Here is a 27199-nt window from a genome sequence, read left to right as displayed (position 1 = left end):
AATCAGAATTGAACAGCTGATTTACAATCTTTCCTTTTGGTGAAACTTTGAGCTGCTGAGATTGCTTTTGCACCATTTACCATTTCTTTTAGAACAATAACAGTAGAAAATACAAGAACAGCATTCAAACCTTTCTACCTTTCTCCTCTTAAGCGGTCATTAGTTATTTATTTTTTATTTTTTGCTTTAAACTAAAGACACAAATAATTGGGGATGTACCTGGAAAGGTTCATTAACCAGTTTGGCAGGATTTCAGATATTTAAAACAAAAACATCATCTGTGCTTATTAATATTGACTGATATGAAACGTTGTTAAGCCATATTGCCCAGCCCTAATAAAAACCCATTTTCTTGTTGTGTTACTGTCCTCAACCAAATTTTATCTTTGGTCTTGAAAACATCTTTAGATTAAAGAAGATTTTAAAACAGGGGGATTTTTTTTTTACTCCTACCTTGGAAATATCACACTGGACCAAACCCGGTTTGATAGCTCCAAGATAAAGCAGAAGACTTTGCTGAAATATGTTTCCCTTCTTGTTATCCAATGAAATTCTTGCTCTCTTACAGCCTGAATGAACCACAGACATGTCCTGACATGTTGTAAAAGGTAGTTTCCAAATAGTTTCTCGTATCTCTGTGCTTCTCCTGACTTCAACTGATACGCCTCATGGAAACTGGAAACGGCTCTAGATTGCAGTTTCTATTCCTGCCGGAGTCAGTTTAGAAATGTATGCATGGAGCTTATCAGTAAATTGCACCATGTTTGGACTGGTCACTGTCTTAATCACTGCTTTAAACATCCTCCTTTTCGGCCACAATGATCACCTTTCCAAGGAAATATGGAACTGTTTCACCTGGAACAGACTCTTTACCTCCTGGGTTTTTCACTGTAGCACAAGTAAACATCTGAAATAGGTCGGTTTTGGTTCATGTATTTCAGCGATTTCAGCTTAAGTCAATGGAGCACAGTGGAAGCGCCAAAGCCAGCACTCAGTCAATATTTGACTCTGCTAGTGTATAGCCACTGGCAAGGAAAACAGTCAAATCGCTCAAGAGAAAAATGAGGAACAAAAGCTGCACAAACAAACGTTTTCTCTCCTTTCCCAGCTCCAGAGTAAAACCTACAGCTGATCACCGAGTATGATCATCACTCGCTCCCCCATGTTCTCTGCAATATTGTTTAGAAGAGCATCAGTACAAAGCCACAGGACAGGATGGGTGTAGCAGGAGCTTTGTTAGAGACTTAAATGTACAGAATCTGGTCTTATGTGTGAGTTTCTTTAGCTCAACTTTTACCTTGTGACCTACTGTTGACAGTGTCAGTAAAGAGATGAACTTAATGCTCTGTGGAGTTTGTCACCTTTCCCTGCTCTATCCATCAGCTAGGGAAAAACAGATGATGGAGGGGAAAGGTACAAGTTGTGAAAGTGGACTGATTTACACCCAAAAATGTAAAAAGGGCTGGATTTAAGAAAAAAGAAGAGAGAAGATTAAGTCAACTGAGATACTAATGAACTGCGTGGATTGGAGGTTAAACAGTCTGGGATTCTGCAACACATGTGGCACACACAGAGCCTTTTTCTTGTCTTTTTAACCAGAGCCTACTGAGAGCTTTAAAAGCAGCCAATGTGGTCTACTAACATTTCCCACCCTTTAAAAGTTCACTTCCGCGTGGGCGAGAATCGCCAGTCCAAAGGTTTACTGAAAAACAGATCAACACAGTGAGAGACCATTGGAAATGTTAATACTAAAAATGTATTGCAGGCTTGGTTTCAGCCCATTTGGCTTCTTTTTCACCTTTTTCACACTTTGTTTGGCATGGCACAGAATGAGATTTTCACAGTACCTTAAATAAAAAAATTAAAAAACCACATCATCCTTGTATCATAGTAATACACAATTATTTAAAATAAATGTGCAAAAGATAAACTGAATTTTAACTGAACAGCTTGTAAGTCAATTCACATATTCACTGTGTGCACAATATATGGGCATTAACATTGGTGGTGGCCATTAGACAGTGATAGTGATGCAGCACAAGATTATTGGGTATTTAACTGAAGCTGAGAAGAAGTATAGGTGGTTTTACAGTATTGAAAGTTTAGGAAAATATATATGACATTGGAAAATATTGGTCATAACAGCAGTCTTAATATCAGATACAGCCCAAATTTTCATATCTGTGCATCACTAAATTTAGCACCACCTTTATCAAGAGTGACAGAGAGGGTTCCTTTTTTGTCTGAAAATACTTCCAGTCAAATTGGTCTTTATTGTGAGCTTGAGTAACATTTCTGGCAGTTCACAGCAACATGTGGGGGAGGGGTAACATCCAGAGAAAACTCTTGTAGCTACGTCACTTTGACGTGCTTCTCATTAAAAGAATTTTAAGTTCGAGGAACAGTAAGGTAAACGGTTTGAAATCTTAATTAGTCCGCCCATGCATATTGTCTAGAAACATGCTCTGTCACAGCCTTGAACAAACATGTCCACAGTGCAGCAGAGAGGAGAATATGGTGCCCACAATGACCAGGGAACTGTTGGCAGAGAGCATTAGTCACTTAGTAGATATGGAAGTTTATATTTTCCTTTGATAAGATAGAGGTGAAGTTAGAGGAGTTGATGCTATGCCAACAATAAAAGGAATTACATTGTAAGAAAAGGAGTTCCTTGGTTCATTATATGTTCTTGTTTTGTTACACCATATTATTATGGAATAAGTTGTGTTTGAGGTTTTATATTTGTGCAGATGAATAAACTGTTCATCTGTTTCCAGCAGATGAGTTGGTAAATAGGGAAAAGTGTTTGAACAATAGCTTTAATAATACCATTACAGCTGAGTTTTCTCTTTCAGCGTACACAAAATTTGGTAAATTTGATTAGACCTTTTATTATATAAACATCTTTGGTTTTCTGTAACTGCATCTTGATATAATCTTAAATATTATTTTTATGTTGGAAAGGTGCATCCTTACTGGTCTGTAGTTTTGGTTTCTTTCAGAACCAGTTTGAGCTTATTTAGCTACCGTTGCTCATCTGTTGGCAGGTTTTACTTGTATTGTGGATCAATACCACTTGAATTACCTTGAAATATTTACACACGCAAACATCCTGCAGTTTCAGTTTGTATCAAGTGTTTCACTGCCATCATTTGTATTTATGCCAGCAGTTTCATGGTTTGAGTGCCATAAAACAAATAGCTACTCCCTGGTCGTAGAGGTGTGCAGTGACTCATTCTCCAGCGAAACTCTGTTGTTGTTGCTTAGAGTCTTGTTTGTGTTGTTTATGCTTGAGCAATAAAGTTGTGTTACCTGTTATGCCAGTAGATCCAGCTGATGTGTGCTTTTGCTTTGTTTGGGATGTTGTGTGGTTTGACTGAAAGTGTTAACACGCTGTACCTTAAGACTAGCAGATAGATGCAGCGTCATAAAGTAAACAGCATGAAGGAATGGTTTGAAGGTTAACAGGAGTTGAACCAGTTTGACTCTCTCTCGGCTGTTAAAGGATCAGCATTATATATTTTCCAGGCACACGTCTCCATTTTATAGCTCAATCAAGTAACTGTTACCTTCAGTTGTTATAAAAATGCTACACATATGAAATATGACTTGAAAGAAATTTGACTTTGTAATTTGATGTCTTGAAATTGGGCCTCTGTCTCTTTAAAACCTCCTGTTCTTCCTGAAACTTCGCCTTCAGGAAGTCATCACAACATCACTCCTCTATTAAAGTGTTTATATTTTTACCAGCGTTGCACTGGGAAGTAGCTTATATAATGAGTTCAGCTGATGCACAGTTTCACAAGGTGTTTGCTAATTGCTGCTGAATAGTGTGAAGGAGCTGAGTGGGGGAGATAAAAGGATTTCTCAAACATGCATGAAATAATCAATTCAACACTCCAGCTATGTTTTAATGAGGGAATAACATAACATGTAAAGCTCAAAAAAGTTGATTTTACATAATACCTCTCCATTTATTACAGCAGAAGATGAACATTATAATAAAGGCCAATGGGATGAGAACCTAGATAGCATTTTTAGGTACATCCTAGCTTTGACTTGAATGTTTTTTTTACTCAGATTAATTCAATCAATTTCAATTAAATGAATCCACTTAATGGCAGTGTTTGTGCCTTAAAAGATTATCCTCTTCAGTTTGCATAGCAGTGTCATTAGCTAGCAACCTTTCCAGCTGAGACTTCTGTATGCTGTATAATCTTCCAAAGTGCAATTTCTAATGGGTAAATCTTCCAAACAATTTTAACTTTGCTAAACTGATTATTAAATACTGATATTTCTTAACTATACCATGGTTTTGTTTTTACTTAATTTGTCCCTCTCTCAGCTCTTCCTTGAAATTTGTTGCAAGCCATTCAGGAACTGTGTCAGTTTTCGTGCAGTCGCCACTTTACATAGTGTTGTTAAACATGGAGCATCATATTTAGGGGTTCCCCCCACGCATTCCTCCTCCCCGCGCTTTCCATGTTCCCCGGTTGTGCTTCCTGTTAAACATTTCCAAGTCTGCCACTCCCCTACCTTCTCTGAATGGCTGTCTATGGCCAAACTCCCAAAAATCTCTCACCAAGCTAACCACAGACATAGTGAAAAGACTCTGCAGTGAGAGAAGTGACTCTGAATATGTATTTAGTGAAATATGTCTTTGCCGAACTGTGAGTCTTTTGAGCTTTGAGCATTTTTATCTGTAATCTTGTGGTTCACAGAAATAATTACGCGTGAAACTGTTAATCATTGTCTGTCTTATCGGGTTAATCCACATGCCTGTCTTATAAGGGTCCAGAGATTGCTGCTGTGAAATGTTCAGCGCTGTGGAACCCGATGTTGAGGCTTTAGCAGGAGTTCACTGCATATTGGCCTTTCTTGAGAAAACTGGGCGGAAAAGGGAGGAGTCAGGGAGTGGTGGATGTGTTTTTAATTCACTGTAGCAGCTCTTGGCCTTCTGCTGTTGCTGTTCTGCTGCCTAGGTCTCCTCTTACTGTGGAGATTTGAGAGGGTCTGGGTCAGGACCGCTGCAGGAAATGGTGGGGTTGGCATGGACCCTCATGTTAATGCAGTGAGGGGTTGGATAAGGACAGGAAACTGATCTTTAAATGTCAGGATTTCTCAATGTTAGTCCAGTTTTGCTGCAGCTGTCCAGAATTGCTGTCATTTGCGTTGTTGCTGTTAGTGTAATGCAGCAAGAATTGACTGCAACTGCTTGACTTTGCAATTCTTAACATCCACAGTTATAAAGTCATTTTTTCCTGCTGTAACACAAATTTCTCAGTTTCTGCTCTGGTAATTTATTTCATTACCTCAAATGTTTTTAACTTGTTTTCTGGCTGTCTGACATTTAGAGGACAGAGCATGTGCCTTTATGTAAAATAACTGTGCTGTTAAAAAGGCATTGAATTCAGCTCAGTGAACAGTGTTTTAAAAAAAATAGGTTTGGACTTTTTTATTTGACTAAACATGCCTGGGGGAACTTCAGAGTAACTTTGATGTGAAGACATTGGACAAGTTGTTTTTATCATATTTTTGAATTTGTAAAGGGAAGTTTTGAATTCATCTTTAGACTGTAGGTAGAGTTGAATGATTCAACTCAGGATTCAGTATTTCTGAGTATTTCTATCGCTGTTCATTTATGCCCAAGAAAACAGGAATAACTTCACGTTAAAAAAGCATTTTGTAAAATTGTTTTCTCAATTTCTGAAGAGATTAAGAAGTCATCAGTGCTTGTTTCAGACAAAATTATGTTTTATTACAGTAGCATATTCTTACACCAAAAAAAAAAAAGGAATTTCAGCCTTAGCTTTTAGTGCATTCATTTAGTAGTGAAACTATCTTCGTTTGTTTCCAAACTCCAGCAAATACCGACAGTTTTTTTTTTACCCCTCCAGGGGGTCTTTTGTGGGCTCTAGTGTCCCTTATATGACAGTAGGCTGACAGGAAACTGGGAAGGAGAGGGGGGAAGACATGCGGCAAATATCGTCGGGTCCGGGAGTCGAACCCGGGACGGCCGCGTCGAGGACTCAAGGCCTCCAAATATGGGTCGTGCTAACCCCTACGCCACCACGGCATGCCCAAATACCGACAGTTTGTTGTATAACATTTCAAACACTCAAAGCAAACACACAGAGGAATATTTCACCATTGTTTTTTGTAGATTCTCTTGGTCCAGAGTCCTGGTTCCTCCCTTCTCTTTTCTTCAGCTCACCTCACAGTTTTTTTAAAAAATGATCATTTTCTCTGTACATAGAAGAAGACTTATTGCTGTATCTGGAGAACCGTTTCTGTGTTAATAGGGATCAATATCCTGTTGATTGAACCAATGACGTTCCATTTTCAGCTTTCTGCCAGAGCCCAACAGGTTGTGTTTAGGCCTGCATATATAATATTGCATTGGAAAGATTGACTAAGGCTTTAGTAAATATTTATACCCCATAGAATTAGGAAGTCATGTATTAGAAATTTCTGAAAACTCTGATCACTCTAAAGAAAAAAAAGTAACCTATGATTTTATAATACTTTGTTTCTTGAAAGATTATAGTACTGGAATAAAAGAGCACATTTCTCTGCCAAGGGTGCCAACAGACTAGTCTGCTTGTGTACAAATATTGGGAATTCAAAAGAAAATCTGATTTTGTTTTATCTTACAAAACACATGGCAAGAATATATATTTTGTAACGAGCTAAGCTTCCAAGAAATGTGTCAGCATCTAAATATATCCAGAGCCAGGTGTATATACCTCTGAATAGATGGATGAGAGGGATAAGGTTGCAGAAATAGATGTTGCAAGCGCACAATAAACCCACAGTGCTTGAAAATTATTTAAAATATTCATGATTTTTTTCGTTTTCTGCTGATAAACTGGGCAAGTATTTTTACATATAAAGAGAAATAAAAGTGAACCACACCTGTTCCTGATTTTATTTAGAGAAGGCTATATTTAATCCAAGTCAAATTAGATTTCAAGTAAGCACTTTTACTGCGTTACACCAACAAAAGAGCAAGCCATTCCCACACTTATTTTTCATTTCATTTATTTATTTATTGTTTGACCCAACCATTCACTCTGGTACAAATCTCATTACAGTACAAATTGTTTGTCTTGAAATCCCCGAAGGAGCCCATCCTTTCAGGAGCATCAGAGGAACCGGCAGGCACCATTATCTCTATCTGACCACTATCTTTCCAGTTGACCGTATTTAGGCCATCTCGCCACACCAATGCTGGGTGGAGTCAGCTCCAGTTTACATTGCCATGTCACTGTGCATCTCGCTGTCACTGTTTTGATTTCCATCGACGTTTTCGTCCCTCTTTGCAAACCTCGCTCCCCCTGAGTTAGCGAGAGCCTTTAATTCTGCAGAGACAAGGAGCAAATGAAAAATGATCTGCAGCGGTCGGGCTCATCTGTGAGAGTTGGTGTGTTCCTTTGGGAGCTCACAAAGTCTTTATAGAATAAGGTCCTAATGGCCTCTTCTTTCAATGGCACCATTCACGGGGGGAAGAATCAAACAGTGAGAGGCCCAGTGAAAAAAGAGACACAGAGGGAGAGAAAGACTGGTTGGATTTGTGTCATAGGCTCTCTTTGTTTGACTGCACTGTAACCTCACCACACATACACACCCCTTGACCCTGTACTCCCTTGCTATTGTTGATGTGTCGCATTGAGGAGGTTGCAAAATAAAAAAATAGAGGACACCGCTGTCACTTCTCATTAGTGCTAAAAGCTAAACTGATGAAGATGGCTCTCAAGATGCTGCTTAATGTTTTAAAAGAGGGTGTGTTTTTAACCTCAGGGGATGCATGAACTCGCCCGTTAATGTCTTAACTACAGCTCAACATTAACATTAACAGAATACACCAGAAGATGGTAATTAAATAAACAAAAACATGCTTGGGTTTCTTGGTATGTTTTTGCACTCGCGTATTTATTGTAGGCATCATAATAAAGTTCAGTTGTTCGTATTGGAGTTGCTTGCAATAATGTTCACACCCTTTTTAGACTTTTTAAAATTTTATTTCATCAAAACCACACATTTCCATGTATATTATTGGAGACCCGTGATTTGCATATTGTTGAAAGTTGGTAGAGATGTTCCCCAAAAAACACCTGCAGCTGTAATCAGGGCATAAGTTGGTTCCACAAAGTAATGACTAGTTAGCAGCGATGCTAAAAGTAAATGGAGACCACATTTTCATAGATCTTTGCTTTTGTCTTTAAGAAATGCAAATTATGTTCTACCTCGTAATAGTTGTAAGTTGCTTTATGCTGTCCTGAAAACCTCTAGTAAACTTAGTTAGGGTTTGTGGTTGTAATGTGACAAAATATAAAAAGGCATTTATACTTTAGTAAATATCTGTGGTGTGAATAAATGTTTGAAACTGATGAGAACTGATTTCCGGTACATGTAACAGAGTAACTTTAACACTTCCTATCAAAAGATAACACAACCCGTCAGGATACCACCGAAATCTTAATAAGGTTGGGTCGGAGAGTGTATCGAAGTTTAGATACATGTAGCAAACTTCTATAACGGCTGTTTTACGACCGTTATAGCTACAAACCGTAATTATGAAACAAAATCACTCTTTTTCCCTCGAACGTCTAAACACGTCTAGCAAGTAATTACAAAATCAGCACCGAATGAACTTGTCAATTTACATTTTAGCGGGGACAGTTTCCACCAGCTTCACACTACTAACCTGTAAACAAGAAGAGCTTTAGCGAACGAAGAACGACCGCCATCTTTTTCCCCAAACTCTGTCTGAGGCGCAAGGGGGAAAGGGGCGGGGCTCCTCACTCTAGGTCTCCTGGTGAAACGCTGTCTATAATTTGGCTCTAACAAAACTGGAAACATTAGTATGAGACCTGAAAGAGCGTAGGGACACCCTAGAGCAACGCATGGAAGGAGCAGAGAGTAGAAACGGTAGAAAGGTACTCAACTTTTTCTACTACTTTTACACGACTTCACAGGCCCTCGCATACAGGTGCTGGTGCGAGGGCCTTCACAGGCCAGGGCCTTCACATGCCTTCGCATCCAGGTGGCGGTGCGAGGGCCTTCACAGGCCAGGCCATTCAAGGATCGCTGGCCTTCACAGGCCCTCGCGTCCACGTGGCGGTGCGAGGGCCTTCACAGGCCAGGTCATTCAAGGATCCCTGGCCTTCACAGGCCCTCGCGTCCACGTTCGGTGCAAGGGCCTTCACAGACCAGGTCATTCAAGGATCCCTGGCCTTCACAGGCCCTCGCGTCCACGTTCGGTGCGAGGGCCTTCACAGGCCAGGTCCTTGAAGGATCCCTGGCCTTCACAGGCCCTCGCGTCCACGTTCGGTGCGAGGGCCTTCACAGGCCAGGTCCTTGAAGGATCCCAGGCCTTCACAGGCCTTCACATTACCACGTGGTCGTCTTATTCAAGCACTTCTGAAGGAACAGCCTGCGATGTCATCGATGACATCACGTTCGTTTTGTCGGTCTGATGTCATCAGTGACAGTCAGGGACGGACGTGATGTCATCGATGACATCGCAGGCTGTTACCTCAGAAAAAATATTTTTTATACCTATGTTACATGTCGAGACAATGTAACAATTGATGTTTGTTTTGTTTTGTCTCTTCTTCTCCTTTCTTCCGAGTGGGAAGCCTGTAAACAAGAACAGCTTTAGCGAACGAAGAACGACCGCTGTTTTCTTCCCCAAACTCTGTCTGTTTTATTACAAATTGTCAAAATCATGCAATCATACATTGAACATTCCTTTGTGCATTCATGTCCATGTGTCCTTCCTTTGCTCCAAAACAACCATATTCCATCTACTTCAATAAACAACATCAGCCCCCACCAGCTGTGACAGCATCCATGGGCCAAATCAAAACAATTCAACAATCGATTTAAATCTTACAGATTTACATAAAAAGAAAACTATTCCTCAAGTTCAGTGAAATTGTAAGGCTACTAATTTCTTTGAATTGTAATAACTCTGAAAAATTTAATCATATTATTAGTTCTATAATTTAATATGGGCATATTTAGAGGACTAGATCTAGCTTAAGCTAGTACAGTAGAATCAATTACAGGGTAGTAGGGGAAAAGTGGTAACGTACATTTTTCAGGAAGTTCATCAGAAATTCAGTGTCACTGATGTGGGGGTCCTGTTCTGTGATTTCTGTAGTAGTACAGTTGTTTAGCAAGATTTTTGTCTGGACTGAAGAAATGGCTTAGTTTCTTAGTTTGAGTCTTCTTTGAGTTTTAATTAGTGAATGTTGCCAGGTTTCTTCTCAGTCTTAAATGCTGTAGTTTGGCTCAGTTCTGTCCCCGCACTGATGAAATAATCTGTTTAAGTGAAGCCCACTGTGTGGAATGTGCTTTAGGAATTTTTTTTGATTTGGACTTGCTCCTCATTTGACCTTTGCTTATCCGGTCATTTTCAATAGATAGAGGATCTCTTAATTCTGTTGCTTGGCTGGAAGTCTGGACAGTGTGCTGCTGATTGAGAGCTTACATCTGTTAATGTCAAAGCTGTTGCGCATTCCTCAGAGCTGGAGCTGCTGCAGACATGCTGGAGGAGCACTTCAAGGAAGTGGAAGTGGTTAACCCTGACCTCCCAGATTGACCTTTTGAGGAGGTCTCCTGTAGGAGATCAATAAACCCATCACATGAAAATCATTACATGACCCTACTTTATTAACTGAAGACACCAGCTTCTTGTTGTTCAAATTATGTTTTGGAAATGTAAAACTTCAGGAAGACAGCTGCAAATATTCCCTTAGTTGTCTGATAGATTTTCTCTCCTCTCTTACAGAAGCCAGTTATTTTTTTCCCGAGGCCTCATCATCATTTAGCTTCATTAGTCTGTCACTGCTCTGATTTGGTTACAGGAAGAACCTTGAAACAACCAACAGCCCCCATTCACACAGACATTAACTTGCCCCTGTTTTGAAGCAATAGCAAAGCATAAATGGCAAATAAGTCATGTGGATTCTCACATTGCTGTTTTTTTTATACGGAAAAATATATTTTCAGTCTTCGTTTAAATTTAGAAATTAGAGAGAACGCCCACAATTTAGATGTTTAAATGTTCATTGTTTAGTTTTTTTATTATTATCATTTTATTACACTTGTATCACTTCTCTTTCATGCGGACCTGGCAACCCTAAACGCTTAAGTAGAAGGTGACTGGACTTACTCTCTTCTCCCTGGCAGATGTTTCACCTCTCATCCAAAAGGCTTCATCAGTTCCATTTTTAAATACATGTGAAATATAGTTTTTAATGGACAAGAATGTCACATTAACTCAGTTCATTTAATTTACATGTAAGGCCAAAGTTATCCCTGGCAGATTTGAGCTGAAACTAATCTTTTAATGTGACAAACATTTTTATTCTGACAGGAAGTAATATTTATGTCTTGAAGTGACCCAGCCGAGTTCCTGACTTACGTAAATCTGTGAGATAATCTGTTGGAGGGAGCTAACAATTCAAACCTCAAAGACTTGGAGCTCGTCACCCAAGGCAAATCATCAAAATACCAGTGGGAACATGCAGAAAACCTGTCAGCAATTACAGTGGTTTGATTGCTGTAGTGTAAAATTTGAATGATCCTTTTTTTGTTGTTGTTGAAAAGGCATAAATAAATAAAATGTAGTAAGGCAAATTATTTATCTAAAAATTAATGGTTCTTTTCCATTGTTTTACTGTCTTTAAAGATGCCTGTCTTCTCTCTTTTAGGAATCAAAATTTCTTGATTGAATGAATAGAATTTTACTCAAAATCTGCCAAGAGTATGAATAAGTTTGTGTTTAACTATAGATCTATCAGTGACCTAAATACAGAGTCACTGATCCAGACATACAGAGAGAACAAAACTGAGAAAACAAAACGTGAAGGCAGCAATGGCTGTGTCAATAAACATGTAAACAGCGCAATTGTTGCATTTATTGCAATAAATGCAATTATTGCTGCCACTGAGTGATGGACAGGGGGTCATTAAGTCTTAGCTATAAAGTAAAAAGAAGGTTTTATATTCAAATGAAAAGTTTTAAACCTAGTCCCAAGAGCAAACCAGGTGTTGACATGCTTATGGACAAAGACAGTTCTCCATCTCTAAAAATAAGTAAATAAATGCTGACTAAAGCAGTACCTGCCTCTAACTAGGAGAAATAATTTAAGAAAATAGTCTGACATTTTTGTAAACTTACCTGTTTACTTTGCTAAGAGTTTATTTAAAAAAAAAATAACGTGCAGCAGGGAACTTAATTAAATTCACTTTTTAGCAGTATTAAATGAAAGTTCCTCTTGGCTCTTCTGATAATTATTTGTTGGCATGTCCCAACAGTTTGATTTCAGACGTACTGTAGAAAAATGTGTTTGAACAGTTGCACGAAACAGAGAAACAGATTGAAAATAAATCATGTCGAAAACCTGTCTACCCTTTCCCTCTTCAAGTGTTTGATGAGGTAGGTTTTGTTGCGTGTGTGTGTTTAATGGTATTACTGAAATGATAATTGTAGTTCAGCAATTAAAGCAACTTACCGTAATTGAAACTAGTTGGCTGTCTTTGCACTTTTTATTGGTTTACTTGCATCAAAAATGTAATTCACTTGCATTTTAACTCTCAGATAGTTAATTTGTTTGCAACAATATCCTCACTGCTAACTTTTCATAGCTGGCAGTGGTTAAACAGGAGAAGAACACAAATCCCTGATTTGGTCACACATCTGTCTGTCCTTGCTACAAGTTGTTAAAGGGGAAATCTTGACTAATCAGCATTACATCAAACAAATCGAATATGACAGATGTATTTATTATAGCTGAGTAACTTTCACAATCTGCTTTTGAGCTGTCATCAGCTTGACATGTGAGCAGATATTAATCCAGATGTTTTTCACAATTAATCAAGCGTGTATTTCTGACAGGCGTGCAGCTTGAGTAGCGCTACCTAATGCTTGCTGATGTATTATTTGTGTCTGGATGTAATGTTTAATTCTAGTTATGAAGTCCAACATTAGCAAAGTGTGCTTCCTCCAACAGGCCTTTTAGCATGTTAACATGACATAAAAAATTAATATTTTAGCATTTCTGTGCTTTTTGCACATAAACGGAAATCTCAGACTGTTTACATCTGAGGCACTACCTTATTGTATTTACCACAAATTCTCTTTTACTGTTTCAAGTCAGAATAAATTAATACAGCAATTATTGTTACATCAGGGTTTGCGCTACCTTAGCATTACTATAACACAGCAGTTAAAGAATCAACTGATTTTACACAAGGAAAAAGTTTAGGGTCTGGAATACCAAGAATGTGTCTGCGGCTTCACTGTTTTAAACTACATCAAGAGGAAAATGTTGGATTTAATTGAACCTTACAGTTTCTTTCCAGCTGAAACACATTTGAATTCAATCCTGGACAACTTTTAACACACTTTAAGAACAGTTTTTATGCAGTTGGGAGAAGCATAGGATATATTATAATCAGGTAGGGGTGCACTGATAAATCGGCTTCAGTTTCCTTACTTTCGGGAGATCGATTGGCCGATATTTGTATGAGAATCCAATCATATTGATCAATCTGATCTGCCTCCACAAAAGTCTGAAAATCACTTACTGTTCACTTTTGTTCTGCCTTGAGAGGACTGACTGACAGACTCGCCTATCCGGTCACGTCTGCATGTGCACGGTTAACAATCATCACCATTGTTGCTAGCTTAGTGACCTTGTCTCTATGTTTACCAACTTTTCAGACAAAACAATTGGTATTGACTTAGATTGGAATTGGCAGGTCAGTTTTTTAAAGATTGGTGATCGGCCAAAAAACTGCAATCGGTGCACTGATATTATCAAGGAATAGATACGTATGGGGAAAAAAAGACTCTAAATGATTCAACCATCCATTTCATCAGTCTGTCCATTATCCGTCTGCACTTTCTTCCATTTTTTTTATCTTTCCACCCATGAGTTTATTCATGCATCCATCTCTCTGCTTGTCCTTTCCTTGTCTATTTATCAGTGTGTCCATCCATCCATCTCAAAATGCAGAATTTTGTTGTGTCAAATGTGTAGGAACTGAACATTTATCACTGCATGTCTTTGAGTATTTGAGGACTTTTCTTGATGGACCCTTTACATTCCTCTTTGGTTAATCAGTGTGAAGATGACGCAGCCCACAGCTCTGGCCTGGGACCCCTCTGTGGGAGCTGCAACATCTGTGATGGCCTAAAACATCCCCCCACCCCACCCGCTGCTGCTGCTGTGACCGTACACATACACAGAAACACACCCGGTCCCACGGCTCAACCAAGTACAAAACAGACGAAGGCGATAAAGTTGCACTGTGTCTCCTGTACGATGAGACGTAATGTTTTCTTGCATTATAAGCAGACACCATTTAGGCAAATCAGTGAAATTAGCAACAGAAAAGAAAAGTTCTGTAAGCAATGTGCTTCTGTTCGTTTGGGTAGGCGAAACACCGGTAGAGAAGGGGTAGTTTGTTTCTACATAAAGTGGTCAGTCTATCTAGAGCCTGATCTGCATGACTCTGCACTGCAGAGAAATGCATCTGACAGTGTGACAGCCAGACTAAATAAAGGCTTGGTCTCGTTCTGCAGCTACAGGTAGCTGACACAATCTAGATGCTAATCAGTGTTCACATCCTGACATCACATGATGCCAAAAAACAAAAACAAAGGTGTTTCTTATCAGCCGATTGTTTTGTGGGAATTTGTGTAGTGATTCACCTTTTTGTGTTCCAAAGGAAGGTGTATCTTGCTCACCTACAGATTTCTTGATTTTTACCACTTTTTTTTCATGTTTCAGATCAACAAATAAAATGTTATATCAAGTAAGAGAACACTTCTGTTTTGATTTAGGCTATACTAACCAGTATGGCTCTATGTGAAAAAGTAAATCTAAGTATTGTCTTGTAGCCAAAGGAATTGTAACTTACTTATAACTCGCAGAGTTGGTGGTTGAGTTAATAACATCAAGGCAAATAAAGCATACTTCAGCAACAACTTTTCCTGACCAATTTGATGCCAGGCAGCTTTTATTTAGGAGATTTCTAGATTCTACAGGTTGGGCAGTAACAAAGTCTATTTTAAGCTTGTGAACTTGAGCTCATCCTTCCAGTTTTCTGTGGTTAATCACACTAAATTTATTATTTAACAAGAAGAGGGATGGTTGCTTTTTCACTTAGGTCAAGGTTGGTTTCGAGAGATTTTAGCTCATTAATAAAGAAAGTCATTATTTAAAAACTGCTTTTTTGTGCTTATTTGGACTATCTGTGACAAAAAAGAAAAAAGTAAAGAAATCTGAAAAAGGGGCAAACGTTTTTTTGCAAAACTGTTGATGAGGCAGACCTAATTTATAGCAGCTGGCCTTCGATAATATTGAAGTGTAAAACATTAATGTATTTGTTGCTGTAAGCTGAATGACACTGATGAATGAGAAGTATTAGATTGTAGCTTATGTGATCTTAACTTTACCTTGAATTGCTTGTTTTTGCTCGTTTTACAAATTAATCATACATTAAGCTATCAGTTACATCTACTTTCCTCTTTTGGCCCCTTGTGTTGGAAAAACATCAAATGAAATGAAAAAAATCCCTGTTCTTCTTGGTTTTTTTGTTTCAAATGCCAGCAAAATTGATTTCACATAAACTGTCAATAAGAAAATCCTAAAGATGATGAGAAAAGTCTTTTCTGACTGGATTATGTTATTGAAAAAAAAAACAATACCAGATGCTGGAAGTTTGCTGATAAGTGCTCGTTTTTGTGACTTTAAATACTCTAATGCCCATTTAGGCATGCTTTGAAGCTTACATGGCATACAGTTGTAAGTGGCTTGGTGCTGATGAACAAGGAAACATAGACAGAGTGATTTAACAGAGGAAGTTTGCATTTGAGGCAAAGCAGAAATTAAAGGCCTCTGCAGAAGATTTGTAGATCTAAAGTTGATGTGCTCCCTATGAGCTTTGCTGCTGTTCGCTGCAGTGACTGTACTAATCAGTCTATAAAGTGGCCATCTGATGGCTGCAGCCTATAGATTACTGCTTTGTTTTGTGATTTTTCTGTGTCCTCATCGCCTGCGGTCATCCGCCTACATCGTATGTCTTTTTCCTGGTGCACCTTCACGTTCCTATGGTAACCAGCACCAGCAGTACCCGTCAGCGTTTGAAGTGGTTCTGCTGAAACAAGCTCTGCTTAATACTGATCACTACTCTGCATTTTTGATCCTGTTGCTGAAAAAAGATCCACATTCAAATAAGCCAGTTTTTCTACTTGCCATGGGCTGGTGTGAAATTATCACATTATGAATAAAAATTTTAAGTTGACACAAGAATGAAACTGCTTTTATTCAAAGCAGGAAACCAACAATTGATAACTGCTGCTATACCAGTATAACACTTGCGTGACTAATAATCTTATTATCTCTAACACATTTTTCTTTTTTTATTCTGATACAAGAACTTAATAAAAAATGTTGAATAAACCCGTGTTACATTTAGTAATTCCTTTCATGTGCATTTTGCTCAGGATATTATACCTTTTATTGCCATTATGCTCTTCATAAAATTACATTGGGAATCAAACAATCAGATATTAGCTGGTAAATTAGTCAGGCTATCTGCTCTAGTGGCCTTCATGCAGCTTTGTATGTTGCTCAGAGCGGAAATGATGCCGCTGACCCTGTTGAAACTGACTCTGTTCTGCTGGTTTCCTACTCTTGTACTTCCCTAGTTTTGTAACGTTTTACACAATGCTCAATCCGAAGAGCAGCAGCACGGAGTTGGAAACCACCTGTGCTTTTACAAGCATATGAGTCATCTTCATTACTAATTGTTACACAAACGTCAAACAACGCCTGAGAAACACACAAGTAGATGTGGGAATCTTTAGGTGCTTTATGGTCAATTTTCAATCCAAAAGGCCACAGTGCCGTTACACATCAGTTGTTAATTTATTTGGTTCCCTAAGTTTGTTGTTGTTTAACTTACTTAGCTTACTTTTTTCTCACTCTGTCAATAGCCTGACAGTGTGAGTCTTTTATGGTTTCACCCTAGAAAACCTGCTAAGGTAGGAGGTAGGAATGCTAGGACCGTCCACCAGCTGCCCACTGTTTTTGTGTTAAAAATTGTTAAATGTTGACAGGAAATTTGAAAATATGACTAAGCGACCCGCCAGGCTTATAATGCGGTGGGGGACACAGTCTTTGGTGCAGAAGGTGCTGGTTGCGATGCGTATGGGTTTGTTATGTATTCACCATAAACTGCCTGGGTTCTGCACTTCCACGCTTCCTACTTCCACCTTTTGTGTTCCTCAAAATTAGGTTAAAAATCAACTCTGAATGACTTTTCCATGCAAACTCTTTAATTAGCACTATTATTCACCAACATTTCTGAAACATTCAAGTTTTATGAAATCAATTGGCTAGAGACAGGAATTTAATCGTTTTTGTTTGATCAGCTTTGACTGGTAAATAGGTCTAGTTCTCACGGATCAAAACTAAGTACTCCCATTATTTTCATTCTATAAACAATCAACTGTTTATATAATTTTATTTTTATTAAATGAAAATCATATGAAAGTAAGGGACAGATTCTTTGATGCATAAAATGGAATTAAGGATGTTTGGATTTGACAGGGATTTTAATTGCTAAAACTTGTATTCAATAACTATTATGAAGTGTGCTTTATAGTGTTGGGAGGTGTAAAAGTCCTGCAGGCTCGAGCCATTCCTAAAAAAACTACAACTTAAGTTGACAAAGTTCTTTTAATCGCTTATTGTTATAAATAAGTTGAACAGAAAGAGAATTATTTCAGGTTGGTTTTAAATTGAAGTCATAACAAACCTTAAATGTCTTTAATTTAACTCACTATTACGTGCAGAAACCTGCACCTATAGTTCAGTGAAGTCATTTTAGGGAGGATAAAAACGTGCATTGTTCAGTTTCAGTGCATACAGTAGAAAACAGATCAGAATCACAGAGGATGGTGGGAAATCTGAGTTGTGAAAAGGTCGTAAGTGTGTCAATCTCCCCCTCCCAGTGTTGGAGTTTGAGTGAACCAGCACTGCCTGCTCTGTATGGGGTCACCTTCTTCAACACATATGTGCTCATTGCCCACCTCTGGCTGCTGTGTGAATATTCACACAGACATGAATTTTCTCTGGCACATTAGATTAAATCATACTACGTGAGCCATTACATTTACTTAAATTTTTAACTTGTATGTCACAATTAGTAAGCTTACTGTTAATTAGTAAGATTGTGATTAATTTCTGGCAATATTTGAATGTGGTCGTAGATGTGCTATTTATGGTCAATTTATTTCTGAAAACAAAGCAGATGAACAATGTATTGAATTATCATCGTCATTACAATATCTGCATATCTTGGTTCCCAGGGGGTTTTAAAAAGTGTAAAATTTGAAAATAAAAATGTAAGGCCTTAAAAAGACTTTGACTCAAGGTCTTAAATTTAAACCGAAATGGTCTTAAAAAGTATTTAAAAGGTCTTAATTTTAACTCATTGAAACTTGCAATGAGCATATGCAATATCATAATCACAAAGAGCTGCTTGGACAGAATATTTGGTAGAATACTGTTTTAAAGTGTCATGCATGCAACGATCCATCCAAGTATTGTATTTGGCCAGTTTGACGGTGTTTCCCCGCCCAGCAGAAGGGGGCCCGGCTGAACGGTGCGGTATGGATCGGATACATGAGCCACTTTTACAATGGAAACAGAGAAAATAGCGTACCAAACCACACCGACCCGAGCTGTACCACTCAGTGGAAACGAGGCACAGTGGAAATGGTGAAAACATTATGATGAAGAAGTAAACCGGAAAAATTTGGGTTAAATGTAATCAATACTGTCACATTGTATTGCAATAGTATTTAAATTATATGCTTTCTTGATATTGTGCAGCCTTTGTCAAAACTACAATTTTAACATCAGAATTGTTTTACATGGGAATTCACACACATATTGTCGCAATCTTTGTGTTAAAGCTGGGATGCTATTAGCAGGCTGAAGTGTGAAGGAGGACTGACAGAAGAAGGTTTCTGCACCAGAGTTGACAGTAATCCATCTTACCCACAACAAAATGCCAGTGATGGTAAAGGTGCAGGCATCCTTCCAGCTTTATACTCTCGTTTTTCCCCCCCTGTGCTGTCGCACTTCAGAGTAGTTGATGTGATTTTATTATCTATGTGCTTCAGTCATTTCTATTTATGCGTTTGTGAGTTTTTCTTTATTCATTCTATTTTTTTTACACCATCAATCTGCAAGAAACTGTGTGCAAAAATAGCCTGTCAGGTTAAATCTGACATACAGTATTTCTTATGATGGACTCAAGTCCTCATGTTAATTAATGTCCACAGTCTTTTTTTTCTCTTTTTTTCCCCCAAGTTAACAAACAAACCTGGGGATGTTTCATCTCCAGTGAGCAAGCTGCACATCCGCTATAATGAGACAGGATTTGCATTTTTTCTTAGCAAAACCTCTGACAGATGAACTTATTTATTTATGAGGCTATTTATTCTGGGTTCATCCTTGTTCTCAGACATCCACTGAGGAGGTTAGTCCATCTCGGTTCTGGCTGTTTGACAGTCATTCTGTCTGGCAGTGCTGCACAGAACGATTCCTCTACTAAATATACACCAGATGCTCAAGATGCAATCAGTCGCACTCACCCAAGTTCACACTCAGACAGTAGTGCGCTGATGCCTGCTGGAACATTATCTCTGCTGCCACTGCTGCTGCTCACAAAGGTTCACTTTTAATGGTAAGAAAGCAAAAGCTTTAAGCTTGTTCAGGAATCCGCCTTTGTTTGTTTTACATAACCAGCTTTCTGATCCTCTTAATAACCACTGACCTTATGAAGAGGCGTTGACTCGACTGTGTAAACTTGTGCGAGAAGCGCCTTGTGGCATCCATGTGGTTTACCAGTAATGATGGACACTCCACTAGTTTATCCTCTGCGTCCTTTGGTATGGGTGGTGTTGCGACCTTTTAAAAGCAAAGATTAGATCACTCTTGTTTTTTTTATTTATTTATGTATTTACACTGGAAACAAAGCTTGACAATAAACCAGGTAGAACAGCTCCACAAATAAATACATAATTTAATTATTAATTTGATCACATACGTTGTCTATATTAATGTTTTTAAGACAAAGTTACAAATCCCCCTAGTTCCACTTCAGTCTTTTTCCACGTTAGTGACTTTTTTAAAAATGTGATATGATTTGCTTGTGATATGTGTTCTACGTATAATATACACATGTGCTGTGTGTAGACATATTTGTTGCCTTGAGAAAATATTCAACAACTATTATTCGAGCACTCTACAAATCTGGTCTTCGTAAAAGAGTGACATCAGAAGGCAGTCATTGTAAAGGCCTTGAGAAGTTTTCATTACAGCTTGCCACCTGGTTGCATCAAACAGGAAATAAATGGAAGATGGTGCTCTGGTGAGATGTGACCAGATTTGAGCTTTTCTTTGCCAAATTGTGCATGTGGTGGGAAACCATCAGCACCCTAAACACACTGTTCTTGGAATGGCCAAAACAGTCATTCTCTAGAATTGCGATGCGCTCTGAGAAATACCTCGCTTTCAATTGCAATGAAAATTGGCTCAAAAAGATTTTGACTCGGGGAGCTGCAAGTAAATCAATTTTCAGGTTCAAGTCCAGCTTCCATGTAATTATTATATGCTCCTTTCTATTGGCCTATCACAAAAACATCCCAATTTTAATTTTGCGGTTGTAATGTGACAAAATGTGAAAACATTTTTGGTTTGGTTCAAGAGGAATTAATACATGAACAAGTTAAAGATGTGGCAACACTTTACTGTGGCAAAACAGTCACTCACCCAGTCAGTGACTCTTAGCTACCCCCATTTTCTCCCCTCAAGTGTTATGTTGTGTTTGGCAGGATAAGTGGACCCTGACAGATCAGTATTGATTAAACTGTATTTGCCAGACAGTAACGATGGTTCCCGTCAGGACATTGTTTGCTTGCTACCACCCTGCCCCTCCTGGTAATCTAAGACCTTCTGATACGCTCCTCTCTACTGCTCTTAGGCCCCTCACTCTCAAGCAGTTCATGTTGCCTCCACGTCTTCTGCAATTTCATCTATTAAACTGGTAGCTTTAGACAGGATAAGAGAGTTCAGAGGGCTTGTATTTGTTTCTTTTTATCTTTGTGTGCAAATTAAGTCTGGATTTGTCTACTGTTGTAATATTGTTGCTCCAAGGTAAAGTTTTTGATCAGCAGAAACCTACACTACCAGGAGTTTATGTCTCTGTTTGAGTATGTCCATGGAGACTTGTTTACAGTGCAGCACAGTTAGACAGCCTCAGGCATATCTGCTCAGTATCCTCACCAACAATACACCCATATCGATGGCATTTAGTTTTTATTACCCCATACAGATAACTGAAAAAAAACAAAAAAAAACACAATGAAGATGTTTCATAGAGCAAACTAGTTCAGGACATTAAGAAAAAAAGTTTGTTAGCTTGTTGTTGATGTTAACTTACCCTGTGCTTAAAGTATTTTTATTATGTATACCAAGAACAGCCCTGGACTTCCCTGTCCACTGTCAATACAATAACAAGTTGACTTCAGTTTTCTGAAACTTTTATTTCACTTTTTTTCTCTTTACAGACTAAAGTACAGAGCTTCCTCTGCCTGCACAGTCACACCAAACCTTTCACTAATTGCTTTACCTGCACAACTGAAGGCAGAAAAGGTAAGACTACTGCATATTAAAAAGTTTAATTTTAATATGTGAATGATCTATTAAGCGATTTGGTGTATGTTCTGATCAGAGATTATAACCAGTTAACCAGCGTTATTGAGCTTTCTGTATTCAGAATCTCTGTCTCCATAAATGAGCTTTATAGAACTGTTAAATTAGATGTTCTTTATTCTTAAATTTATCTTAATTGTTTCTTCAAGACTTTTTCCAATTTTTGATTTGAAAAGAAATTTTGTTTTGTCTCAACGCATTGTTTTATCTGCTCTTTTGGCATATAAAACTAATTATTTGTAGTTCCATAATGACTTTATCCAAACATCTCAATGCAATCCTATAAAATATTTTACTACATTAAACAAGCATTACAAATACATTACTGGCATACAGCTCTTGTATTCAAGGCACTTACATAATTAGCTAATATTTATTGCAGCCCGAGCAGCTACTTGCTGTTGACGTTCAGTGTTTTTGTGATGATAATGTGCTGTAGCATGCAGGCCTGGTTTACATTCATGTTTTTTTTGTGTCATTTATTATATTACTCTATATATAATATATAAAGACGTGGATGTTTTTCTAGTTGTAAGCTAAAAGTGTGAAAATATAACCTGCAGCAGCACAGAACAACACTTTAAATCAGATCTACAATTCAAGAATCATAGTCCAATACAGACATTGGATCAGAAAGATTACACCACGAGAGAGTCATACCCGTCCATGCCTGCTCACGATCGTTTCCTGACCTAAGCAACACCAGAGCTTTTTTTTTTTCTGCTCAGTTCTGGATTTCACCAATGTGCTGATTTGGAGCATTCAGCCGTGTAAGGAAACATTTTCAGCTGCAAATGTTCTGAAAGTGTAGTCTAAATACAATGATGTGGGAGGAGCAGAGCTCTAAAAACTTCACTGTTTTTGTCTTTTTCTCCTTCAGCCTTCTGTTTTGTGTTTGTTTAGATCAAGATTTAGTAGCCTGGGATCTTTTAAAGTTGCACAGATATTTAAAAATTCAAACAAATTTTCATTTAGTTTTTAAATCCTTATCGCCAAATTGATCAGCAAATGATGACCGGTGGGCTACAGTTAATTTCCTCCTGCTAACTCCAAATCATTAGCGTTTTTATATCAATGTTTGACACTTGCTAAATTAGTCCTCTCACCCTATCCTTTAGTCTTCCTCCTCCTCCTCCTCATGGGCTGTCTTGGTGTCATGGGACAGCAGCCTGGCAAACAGACGGATTGAAGTGACACTCACAACTTTAGTGGAGATTCATCTGCACGATGTAGACGGAAATCAGCAGAGACAGGGACTGCGGGGATGGGAAAGAGTTGAGGGAAGCAGGGCGACTGTGAGAGAAGTGCAGCTCGGTGACTCTCTGGTCTGAGAGGCAGAGATGTCGCCTCCAGATAACCCAGACAGACTTACAGGCCCAATATAGAGCAGAGTCGGAGGCTTCGGCAGAGAACTTCCTTCCAGCCTGCTGTTCACATTTGTCACTGTTGTTTCTTGTGTTTCCTGTGAGAGTTTTGTTGTGATTAAAGTTTTTCCCTCTGTATTACAAAGGACAACTTTCATATTTATCAAGCGGGATAGACTCGTATCCCAAAGCAGGAGTAACATACTTAAATCATGTCATTATTTGGACTTCTATATACATAGTTGGAGGTTTTCTGTTGTTTCTTTCCCTTTTGCACACAGCTGTAAGTGATCATTTAATATTCATGACAGCAGAACATCAACAAGTAAATCTGCATGTTAAATGTGGGATGGAGGAAGTAAATCATTTTACTCCATCGGGGGATTGCAAGTAGACACACTGTTGTTCTGCAGCATGTCTTTGTGAGCTTAAGGGGAGCAATGAAACATTCAAACCCTAACATATATACTTGGTTCACTTAAGAGCTTTGACATTTTAGCACTTCAGCAGTGATGCCTTTGTTTTTAGTTCTCCTTGGTTCAAACCCACAAAAAGCCTTGAAGGTTGCTCAGCTTTAAATATTGTTTTCTGTAGACACTCGTGATAGTGGAAAAAGTATTTTAAAAAAGCATTATTATTCAACAAAGTGGTAGGTGAAAAAGTAAAAAATATACTACTTCTGTCTTTTTTTTTTTTTTACATTTCACCCCATTTTTTTGGATCTGGTTTCCAGTTTGTTGTGCTGCTCTTGTGAAATATGACCCATTATGACCCCTGATTGAATTAAAATATCTTTAAAAAGCATGCTAGTTGATCAAATGTTCCTAGTTTAAGATCCAGATTTTCTTTGAGTACACTGAGAGAACATTACTTCAAATTGTTTTAACGTCAAGGCAAACGAGAACGGTCACCCCAACATTTCTGAATGGATTTTGATGTGTTTGTGCAATTTTTCCTATTCGTGTCAAGTACAGTTGACATTTAATGCAGTGACATCTGATTTATGGCTGCTGTTTGTCCTCTGTGTCTTTCTGTGCCTGGCACGATTAGCACTCACCAAACTGGAAGAGCGGCATGTTAAAGTCTCGCAGCGTTTTGTTTTGACCAAGTGTATGTATGGTTGAGCAACAACAAAGAGGGAAGATTTATTGCATTAATGATGCAAATAATTTTTAAATGCCAAGAAATTAACACTCATGTGGTCATAATTTGTAGCTTAAGTTGTATTTATGACTAGCACTTCCACTCAGTTCATTCTTCTATCAATAGTTGAATACTGACATAATTTTCTGCAGCAATGTCTACTGTGTGAGTGTTGTTTTTCAAGGAAAGGTGTAAATCTTTAAAAAATCGTTCCTAAAATCACAATTTACGCCAGAGAACTGGCTTTGGTTTTATTGGCCAAGAACTTCTGTGCAGCAAAGATGATGCATTGTTTAACTAAAAATCAAGAAAACAGAAGCACTGTCATCACTATATACTTGGAATTACAAAATACAAAAATCATCTCAGTAATTGAGAGATTTTAATTCTTTTTTTATTGCTAATGATCTATGAAATGATAAGAACTTATCAGAACTATTTTCAACTGTTTGGTAAAAAGCGTTCATTGGGAAATCTCTTACTAATTTCTTGCTGTTTCAGTTAATCAACGCACAAGAAGTTACTTTTTCTTAATCTGATGACTTTTTTTTACTCATACTAATTGTATTGGCGTGACATTTATATTGTTTGAAGATATTTGAAATACTCTAGATTGAAACCACATTTTTGACTTTTACGTTTGTCTACTTTTCAAAATTCTTTTACTTTGTAACCATCTGTTGAAACCAAGACTTGCTGCTATGTGTCAGCGACATGGACTTGTTGCACAATGCAGTGCTGCATTGTGTTGCATGGCGGCGTCAGGCTCTGCTCCTGTCTGCCGTCTGCCAGTCGGATGTGCCACCATATGTTCTTCAAACCAGCCCTTAAATCTTCGTCTCTCCCACACATACTGTTGCTGATGCGTTCAGATCACCTCTAGATGGTTTGGTTTTGTCATCTTTTTTCATCACATATTTTTGTTGACTCTCAGAAACCTTTGAGTGTTGGGAGATGCATTCTTGCGTCACGTGACTTTTGAATGTTGGTGTACCCTGCTGTAACATATGGCAGGTTGATCCCTCCTCGCCTCTAATTCAGAGGTTTTTATTCAGTCTTCTCTGATCTGAGGTCCTCTGCATTGCTGTGACTGAGGAGCAGCGGCGGCGGCACCTCCTCCACAGTGATTACGCTCATTCCTTTGCGAGCTGGCCCTCTCTGCTTGCTCTGTCATTACTACCATCTAACCAGCGTAATTACCAGCCTCGATGCATGTTTGCGGTGCATGCGCCAAGCCTGCCGCATGCTGGGCAAGTCAGAGCCAGTGTGCAGAGAAAAGAATGAATGATGGAGCCATATTAGAGGTGCCACATCTTTATGCTTATCAATCAGTGTATGTGAGCAATTAAAAGGCGTTAAATGTCTGCTCATTATGCCCTGAACTTTGGACCGAACCTTAATGCGTGTGCGTAATTCTGACTTCAGCAAAGATGATTTCTGCCCCCCGGATCTTTTCTCAGTTATGCATAATTACACAAATTAAGCCGTCTCTTTATGTAACATTTCATGCATCAACACGGTTTTGGTGTCCTTATTAACGTAGGTGTGTTTCAGACGGATCAAACAGACTGCTCTCTCTCATCAGCCACATAATGAAGCCATTCTCCAACCCCTGCAGCTGGGGCGGATAATCTGGGATCGGGTCTCGTAGTGGATCACAGGACGGCCTTTTGAATGAGGACAGACTCTGTCAGAAAGCATGATCAGAGCACGAGCCTTTGGCTCGGAAATGCTTTTCCTCCTTCATAAACAAAGACAGGACACACTGGTGTGGCGACTTAAAAAGACGTAAAGTGAGATTCTGTTAGCCGTGAATGGGATCATTAATGCTTTTATGTGTTTCAGTCCCAGTGTGTGAGTAATGCAGCCCAAAAATAGATTCAGCAAGGATGCAGATATCTTGTGGGCTGTGAAATACACACACCTCGTCAAGCTGGACTTGATACATTTTTCTAAAATTCACACAAACCAAGATGAGCAAAGAAATGCAACCCTCTAAAAAAAACGTCTTTCTATTTGGCGCTTTCAGAGGTTAGGATTTAAGAATTGTAAATATTTTATAGCTCTTTATGGATTTGTTGCTTTTTGGCTTTTAAATCACTTTTCTAATTACTTAAATTTAGTTTAGTGGATTTAAACCTTCAAGATTCAACTAAATGTTTAAGTAAGTTTCTTTGACCATCTGAATATCAGAGCCTGATTATGTAAAAACGTACTGTTAATAAGCAGTTTGGGAGAAATAAGAAAATTATTTTTGTTAATGAATAAGCGTACTAGTAATATTATAAATTCAGGAACTTTTTAAAATGAAAATATATGTAAAGTAATAGTTTTATTATAAGCAGAATGAGGATTGTAGTGAATGTTGAAAACTACCTGCACATTATTAAAGGTTTAGAGTATCTGCAGATGGTGTTCTTGTACACATTGGGCAAATTCACTGAGATATTTTAGTGACTTCTGCAGTTTGAGGAGAGACTTATGGAGATAAGAGCTTTAATCCCAAAATGGAGTGCCGCGCAGATGGATGAATTAAGCACATTTTACTTTTTAACACTCATCTGTTTCCCTTATTTGAAATAACCAAACCTCACAGATTCTTAGGCTCATTTTCCTCCATATTTCTTTTACAAATCTCCTATTTAAAATGCTCTTGTATTTTTTATTTTTTTGTGAGATTTTATGCAGAAAAAACTGAAAATATCAACTTGGCTCTCCACTACAAACAAAAAGTGAGAGCAGAAGAAAGAAAAGATGTATGACCTGCACTGTTTGCCATGTAAGATTATTGAAGATGAGGTTTTTCCCAGGCCAATACTAACTTCCTGTTTCATTTGATGTGCTGGATCTTAGTGTAAAATCATTTTAATAAATAGGAAA

General features: G+C 38.3%; 1 protein-coding gene across 3 annotated transcripts in view; it reads left to right on the top strand.

Annotated features, from left to right (window-relative positions):
• The window catches only part of sipa1l3 (signal-induced proliferation-associated 1 like 3), an 84826-nt gene that overhangs the window by 20728 nt on the left and 36899 nt on the right, over nt 1–27199 (top strand). For all 3 annotated transcript variants that reach the window (XM_032590682.1, XM_032590680.1, XM_032590681.1), the window contains exon 2: nt 21668–21752. The gene's annotated coding sequence lies outside the window, so the exon portion shown is untranslated. The remainder of the gene's footprint in view (nt 1–21667; nt 21753–27199) is intronic.

This window comes from Xiphophorus hellerii, chromosome 18 (assembly GCF_003331165.1).
Source record: "Xiphophorus hellerii strain 12219 chromosome 18, Xiphophorus_hellerii-4.1, whole genome shotgun sequence".
NCBI classification, from domain to species: domain Eukaryota; kingdom Metazoa; phylum Chordata; class Actinopteri; order Cyprinodontiformes; family Poeciliidae; genus Xiphophorus; species Xiphophorus hellerii.
This window is presented reverse-complemented; position numbering and strand designations above follow the sequence as displayed.